The 8527-nt window shown below is 34.3% G+C and overlaps 1 non-coding gene across 1 annotated transcript; it reads right to left on the bottom strand.

Moving 5' to 3' along the window:
• Positions 1-406: 406 nt before the first annotated feature.
• LOC118642938 lies at positions 407-514 on the bottom strand. The gene has a single exon (XR_004961847.1). It is a non-coding gene; the product is annotated as a U6 spliceosomal RNA (small nuclear RNA).
• Positions 515-8527: the final 8013 nt, after the last annotated feature.

Raw genomic sequence — 8527 nt, forward strand, 5'->3', positions numbered from 1 at the left:
AATATATTCTCTTAGCCTTTTTTTGACTGGCAAGCTCTTTATTTGACCTTCTATTTTAATGATAGCCTTGCTGGGTAGAGTAGTCTTGGATTCAGATCCTTGTTTTTCATGACCTTGATTATTTATGCCACTCCCTTCTGGCCTATAGTGTTTTCTTGTGAGAAGTCAGCTGAGAGCCTAATGGGGTTTCCTTTGTAGGTAACCTGTTGCTTATCTCTCGCTGCCTTTAGGATTCTCTGTTTGTCTTCAATTTTTGGCATTTTAATTACTATGTTTGTTGGTGTGTGCCTGTTTGGGTTCTTCTTACTTGGGCTCTCTGTGCTTCTTGAACTTGAATGCCTTCTTCCTTTACCAATTTAGGAAAGTTTTCTGTCACTATTTCTTCAAATATATTCTCTAACCCTTGAAAAATATGGAACGCTTCACGAATTTGATTGTCATCCTTGCACAGGGGCCATGCTAATCTTCTCTGTATCATTCCAATTTTTAGTATATGTGCTGCAGTAGCGAGCACAGAAATACATCTTGCTATCCTCTGATTGGCCCTTTCAAGAAATTCTGCCTTAGCAACATCCATCCATTCAAAAGCTTGTGTTTCCCATTTGACTGGTTTCAGCCCTAGGTCATCTATAGGCACATCAGTAGCTTTCCTTTTTTTGATAATTTCAACTTCTCCCAGACTATTAATGAGGAAGAAGGGAAACACCCTTAGAGCAATCTTTTGCTTGCTTTTGGTTTCTCCTCCCAATCCAACTTTGGTTTCCTATAGTCCATTCTAAGGTGACCTGGCTTTCTGTGATAGAAGCATACTCTATTGTTTTTGCAGCAAAACTGATTCAGCAAACCTGTTGCCTGCTTGAAACCAGCCTTTCTGGGTTTTGTTTGTTTGTTTGTTGTGTTATGAAATTGACCTGTGCTCTTTCAGGGAGCTTCTAATTTACATTTCTATAAATGAGGGCTGGGGTTTTCTGGCCTTGAAGGTATAATTAGCCAGGTTGATTTTAGCTTTATTTTGAGATCAGTAGAGGCTGAATAAACCTCCTGATATGCTGGGCGCTGGGTTGCCTGCTTGTATGCTCAGCCCCAAGTCTCCCAGGTGTCTCAGCCTTCCCTTTCCAAGATCCCTTCCCCAGGTCCCGTCCCTCACTGCCTAACTGCCTCTATCTCCTCATTTTCTGAGAAAGAATTCGCAGATTTTGGTGCTTGATTGACCTAAGAGAAGAAGATGGATGAAATCATAGAACATTTCATAAATTACATATTCTCTATCATTTTAAAATTACTCATACAAAATCCACATGCTAGATTTTAATAAAAACATCAGCCTAATTTTAAGTTCCTAATTTAATGACTCTGAAACTACAGATTTGCAAGTTAATAATTGTACAAAACTTCTATTGATAATAAAAGTATTGGGTGTTCTTTTAACATGAAATGAAGTCTATAACATGTTTTGGGACAAAAAAACTACAAATTAATTTTTAATCACTTTTTATACTTTAAGATTTATTTTACTTGACTGTAAATCATTCTCATATTTAAGATATATGGAATATAAAAAAGAATCATTTATCTTTTTCCTATACAAAAAAGTAAGTTTTAAGTTAGCTTTAGAAGAATTATGATTCTAATTTTCCTTTTCACAAGTTAATATACTAAACAATGAATCATTCACAGAAGTGCTGTACTCCTAATATCACATATTGACAGTGTTTTTTTTTTTTTGACATATAACAAATGAAGTTTGCTTTAAGAAGAGTGGCATATTGAAATCATTGAAATTGTATTTTTATTCAATATAAGTTTAATTATGAAAAGAACTTTAGTTTCTGGCTGGGAAAAAAGAAACTATCCATCATTTTGCAAATTGTATCAGCTTATGGTTTTACTAACCAAACTATTTTCCTTTATGTAATATAAAAGTTTAAACAAAACATAAAGTTCTAACTTCTAACAAAACTCTAAAGTAGATAGAATCATGGATTTAGAATATACTCGTCCCAACTCACAATGTTCTTTGTGATAAAAAATGTAGAACTACTAGAATATTATTACTTCCACTGCAAACCTATTTCACAGAAAATACTATAAGAAATTCTTGTATTCTACATTTTTTCTCTTTGAACCCCTTTTCATTATATATAGTTAAACAATTCAATTTCTCTTTTAATATTTACACTCACATAATTACATTCTACTAAACTTACCCCCTCAGTTTTATTTAGATATAATTAACATATAACATTGTGTAAGTTGAAGGTGTACATGTGTTGATTTGATACATTTATATATTACAAAATGATCACCACCATAGCATTAGCTAACACCCTTGTCTCATCACATAATTACCATTTCTTTTTTTGTGGTGAGAACATTCAAGATCAACTCTCTTAGCTACTATCAAGCATGTAATATAGTATTATTAACTATAATGAACATTGCATCCCTAAAATTTATTCAACTTCTAACTAGAAGTTTGTACCCTTTGACCAACCATCTCTTTTTCCCTTTTTCACCATCGCTAGCCCCAGATAATCACCACTCTACTCTGTTTCTGTGAGGTTCAATTTTAGATTCACATATAAAAGATATTACACAGTACAGTCGATGTGGCTTAGTGGTTGAGCGTGGAACCATGCACCAAGAGGTCGCCAGTTTGATTCCTGGTCAGGCCACATGCCCAGGTTGTGGGCTTGATCCCCAGTGGGGGGGGTATGAGGAGGCATTTAATCGATGTTCTCTCTCATCGATGCTTCTGTCTCTCTCTCCATCTCACTTCTTCTCTCTCTAAAATCAACAAAGAAAAAAAGAGTTTTTAATTAAAAATATATATTACACAGTATTTATCTTTCCATGTCTGACACTTCTTTTAACATAATGCACTTAAAGATCTTTCCATGTTGCTGAAAATGGCAAGATTTTCATTTTTCTCATGACTGGATAATATCCCATTGTATGTATATCTCTTCTTTATCAAATTTTACTTCTTAACTATAGGTAGAATATAGTTCATATAACCAATTAAATTTGATTTTTTAACTGCTAAATTACTTATGTTTCTCCTAACAAAATAAACTATTCAAAATGTAATGCTATTATGAAGAATGGAACACCATCCGAAGTCACATGCCTATGAAGTGTTTTGATATTTTTCTAAATATTAGCACTCAGTGTGTACCAAAAGAGTAAGTTAACACTCATAGGATAACAGCAAAGAGAAGGGAAAAAATGCTTAATGATTCAGGTTTAGATAAACGTAAACTTTATTTTATTTGACTTCAGGTAAAAGATAATGGATTAGAAACATATTTTTAGTCCTGGCTGGTTTGGCTCAGTGGTTGAAACATGGCCTGTAGACCGAAGGGTCATGGATTCAATTCCCAGTGAAGGGCATGTACCTTGGTTGCAGGTTAGATCCCCGGACCCATTTGGTGTGCATGCAGGAGGCAACCGATCAGTGTGTCTCTCTCACATTGATATTTCTCCCTCTCTTTCTCTCCTTCCCTTTTATTCTCTCTAAAAAAAATAATCAATGAAAAAACATCCTCAGGTGAGGATTAAGAAACAAACAAACAAACATATTTTTATCTTCTCCTGTATTTGTAATAAATTAGACTGGAGCTATAACTAATATTAACCCAACGTTTAATACCAGCGAGGTGTAGAAAGTATTATTAAAGATATCAACAAGCTTTTGGAAGACTGAAAATATCTGGAGAAGCAACAAAAGTTGAGAAAGCTTAATATCAAGTCACAGCAAGAGGAAAAACAATTCCTTGAAACAGGCAACACTCTGATAAGGCTCAGGAATTAAAGGCAGCAGTATAACTGGAAGTAAGGGATCTGGGAGTCATACGAAATTGACTGAAAGGTCTAAGGGCAATTAGGCCCCTACATTTTCTCCCACATCCCATTCTATGAGCCAACAGTGATTCTTTCTGGCCAGCACCACTCCCTCATCTTTGTAACAAAAACCAGAAACTTAATAAACTACTAGACATACACCCAGAAATATCAAGAATAACAGAGGATAGGGAACTATGTTTTAGAAAAAACAAAGGTATTAATTAAAAGCCAACTTACTAAATGAATGATGGCTAAGCAGCCACCTTCTGCTGCACCTCTTCAAGAGCACTGGAATATTTTTCAAACTCTTACTTTACCCTCATCCTCACCCTCAAATGAAAATAAGAACTGTGTTACCACAGAGGAAAGTGGTGACTTCTTTGGCGAATATGAATAAAGGCAATATATTTATATTATGACATCTGTCTACATTCCAACAAAGTAACTGAATTTCCATCAGCATGCTCCATGGGAAAACCTACCACTTTATAAGTTCCACCAATGTACACAGAGCTTCCAATCAATTACTTGGTCTTTCAGTTTTAAATGATTGAACCACTAATAATTATCAGCCCTTTATAAAAAATAATTTAATATGAAAGATAAAAACCTACACCAGAGTGGGGGAGAACTGTTGAAAAGAGGATGAAAAACATACAAAAAAAACAATATAAAGATATAAAAACATAATTAAAAATTATAATAGGCATAATCAGATAAACTTGATATTGATCATGAAACCAGAATAGGATTATGTAATAAAGAACATGAGAAAAAAATAATCTCTCAGCCATTAAATATATGACAGATAAAAGATGTTTAGACCTAAACTCTTAAGCGATTTGTAGAATATGGAGGGAAAAAAAAGATAAAGGAATTAACAATGAAAAAGTACCGAACCTATAGTGATCCTATAGTCAACTAATAAAAATTTTAGGAATTGAGAACAGAGAGAAACCAGAGGGAATAAATCAAATAAGAAAATTTCCCAGAATTATGAACATAAGTATCCATGTTGGGATAGATCACTGAGTATGCTCCCAATAAATTTTAAAAAATATACACATACATGAAATTATATTATTATGAACTTCCACAGCAACAGCAAAATTTCCAGAAATAGAAGGAGATGATTTTAAAATGTCAGTGACTGAGAATTGTAATTGAATTCTTAGCGGCAGAGGTTGAGAGAAGACACTAAATATAATGGCTTCAATATTCTGGAGGAAAATCACATCCAACCTTAAAAAACTGATATTTCAGTTGGGAACAAAGTTTTCTGTTTGCTTTTTAGAGGTATTTTCAGATACTCTATATCTCAGAAACATTGCTATATGTACAGTTTTTCTCTTAACAAGCTGGAGTCTGTGCTTTGCTCAAAATTAGAAGAAAAAAAAATCAAGAAAGAAAAGCCATGTGGTCAGGATACAGAGAAACAAATAAAAATGATAAAGAAAATCCCCTGGAAATCAGGCCAGATTACAGGCCAAAGTATTTCAGGAGAGAGATCTTATGGGGGTTTGGGGTAGGGAGAAATTTGTTAACATTTATTAACTCTTGAAAAAGTAACAAATTAAAAATATATATATATAACTGCAGTTGAATTCCCATTGAAGAATATTTTTGTAATCACCACTATAAAAATGCTGCAATTGTGCACTAAAAGGTAAGAAACTGGGAAGGTATTAATAAAGGTTATGATCAAGAGGAAAGGATACTTACAAGAGCAGATTGCTCTTGTTTGTACAGTTATAAGCTTTAGTTTTATTGGAGTGTTTACTGATTAACAAAAAAATAATTTTAATCATGGCATATTAGGTAACTTGAACTATCCTCCTAAATAAACAACAAATCTGAAAAAAATATATATACATATATATATTTTTGCTTTAACTTTTTTTTATTATCAATTTATTTTTGTTACAGATGTTTCTTTCTCCTTTTCCCCCCATTAACTCCTCCTCCCTATCTCCTCCCACCTCATCCCCAGTTTTGTTGTCTATGTCCATCGGTTATGCACACATGCATATAAGTTCTGTGGTTTATACCTTCCCTCTCCCACTCCACTTCTGAGGAATGTCAGTCTGTACCCTGCTTCTATGTCTCTGGGTCTATTTTGTTCATCAGTTTGTTTAGTTCATTATATTCCAGAAATAAGTGAGATCATGTCATATTTGTCTTTCTCTGTGCTTGGCTTGTTTTGCTTGTTGGCATATAAATGTTCATAGTGTGTTTTGATGATCCTTTGTATTCCTGTGGTGTCAGTTGTTAATTCTGCTCTTTTGTTTCTGATTTTGTTTATTGGGGTCCTCTCTTTCTGTTTCTTCATTAGTTTGGCTAAAGGTTCATAGATCTTGTTTATCTTTTCAAAGAACCAGCTTTTTGTTTCATTGATCTTTTGAACTGTTTTTTTTTTTTTTTTTTTTTAGTCTCTATATCATTTATTTTTGCTCTGACCTTTACTATTTCTTTCCTTCTACTTGCTCTGGGTATTTCTTTTTGTTTTCTTTCTAGTTCTTTAAGTTGTAGGGTTAGAGAGTAAATGAGGAAATGTTTTTGTTTCTTGATGTAGGCCTGTAGTACCATGAACTTTCCTCTCAGGACTGCTTTTGCTGCATCCCATAGATTTTGTGTCGTTGTGTGTTCATTTTCATTGGTTTCCAGGTAGTTTTTAATTTCTTCCTGGATCTCAGTGGTAACCCATTCATTGTTTAATATCATGCTATTTAGCCTCCAAATGTTTGAATGTTTTTGTGTGTTTTTGTTATAATTGAGTTTTAGTTTCATGCCATTGTGGTCTGAGAAGATGCTTGATATGATTTCAATCTTTTTGAATTTATAGAGACTTACTTTGTGTCCTAACATGTGGTCTATCTTTGAGAATGTCCCTTGTGCACTTGAGAAGAATGTATATTCTGCAGCTTTGGAGTGAAATGTTCTGTAAATATCTATTAAATCCAACTGATCTAGGTTGTCATTTAAGGACTCTCTGTCCTCGTTAAGTTTTTGTCTAGAAGATCTATCCAGTGGTGTATGTGGGGTGTTAAAATCACCCACTAAGATTGTATTGCTATTGATCTCTTTCTTGAAGTCCTCCAGAAGTTTTTTAATACATTTTGGAGCTCCCATATTTGGTGCGCCTACATTTACCAATGTTATATCATCTTGTCAGATTGATCCTTTTAACATTATATAGTGACATTTTTGTCTCTTATTATGGCCCTTGTTTTGAAGTCTATCATGTTGGATATGAGTATTCCTACACCAGCTTTTTTTTTTTTTATTTCCGTTTTCTTGGTAAATTTTTTTCCATTCCTTCAATTTCATCCTGTGTGAGTCTTTTGTTGTGAGGTGAGTTTCTTATAGACGGCATATACATGGGTCATGCTTTCTTATCCAGTCAGCTACCCATTGTCTTTTGATTGGAGCATTTAAGCCATTTACATTTAAGGTTATTATTAATAGATAGTTATTAGTTGCCATTTTTATTTTATGCCTGTGTTCTTTTTTCTTTCTCTCTGTTTCTTCTTCTCCTTCTCCTTTTCCTTCTTCTTCTTCCAACAGTCCCTTCAGCATTTCTTGCAGCACTGGTTTGGTGGTGGTAAATTCCTTTAGTTTTTTTTTGTTTTTGTTTTTTGTTTTTTTGTTTTTTATCCATGAAGCTCTTTATTTCTCCTTCCATTGTGAATGATAGCCTTGCTGGATAGAGTAGTCTCAGATTCAGACCCTTGCCTTGCATTACTTTGTACACTTCATGCCACTCCCTTCTGACCTGCAGCATTTCTATTGAGAAATCAGCTGACAGTCTAATGGGAGCTCCCTTGTAGGTAACTTTCTGTCTCTCTCTTGCTTCCTTTAAGATTCTTTCTTTTTCTTAATGTTTGCCACTTTTATTATGATGTGTCTAGCTGTGGGTTTTCTGGGGTTCATCTTGCTTGTTTCCTGGACTTGTGTGACTTTTTCCTTCACCAGTTGAGGAAAGTTTTCTGCCATTATTTCTTTAAACAGGTTCTCTATTTCTTTCTCTGATTCTTCTCCTTCCAGTACCCCTATAATGCAAATGTTGTTATGTTTTGTATTATCCCACAGTTCTCTTAAACTGTCCTCCTGCTTTTTAAACTTTTTTTTCCATTTGCTGCTCTTTTTGGGTGTTTTTCTCTATGTTGTCTTGCAAGTCGCTGATTCAGTCTTCAGCTTCTTCTAAACTACTATTGAACCCTTCTAAGATATTTTTCATATCAGCTATGTAAGTCTTTATTTCCTCTTGACTTTTATGTATAGCTTCTACTTCTTTTTTCAAGCTGAAGTAGTTCCCAGTGAGCTCTTCATAATTCTTATTAAGTTGCTTGTAGTTCTCACCAAATTGTTTGAGCACCCTTACAATCATTGCTTTGAATTCTTTACCTGACAAGTTGCTTTCTTCTAGTTCCTGTAGTTCCATTTCTGGTGAGTCCTCTTTTTTTTTTTTTTCATTTGGGTGTTGTTTTTTTGTCTCACCATTTTAGCAATCTGGTAGTTCTTGCCTGATGAGGGATGTTAGAATGTGTAGGCAGGTCAGTGTGTATCAATTAAAGCTGCTGTGCCTCCCAGCCTGTTTTGGTGTATGACTCTTCTTGTCTGCTATGGATCCTGGAGGGTTGACCTGGTGGCTGGAATTGGTTTGTTGTTCCGGTCTCGGCTC

The sequence above is a fragment of the Molossus molossus genome, unplaced genomic scaffold (genome assembly GCF_014108415.1).
Source record: "Molossus molossus isolate mMolMol1 unplaced genomic scaffold, mMolMol1.p scaffold_m16_p_3, whole genome shotgun sequence".
Taxonomy (NCBI): domain Eukaryota; kingdom Metazoa; phylum Chordata; class Mammalia; order Chiroptera; family Molossidae; genus Molossus; species Molossus molossus.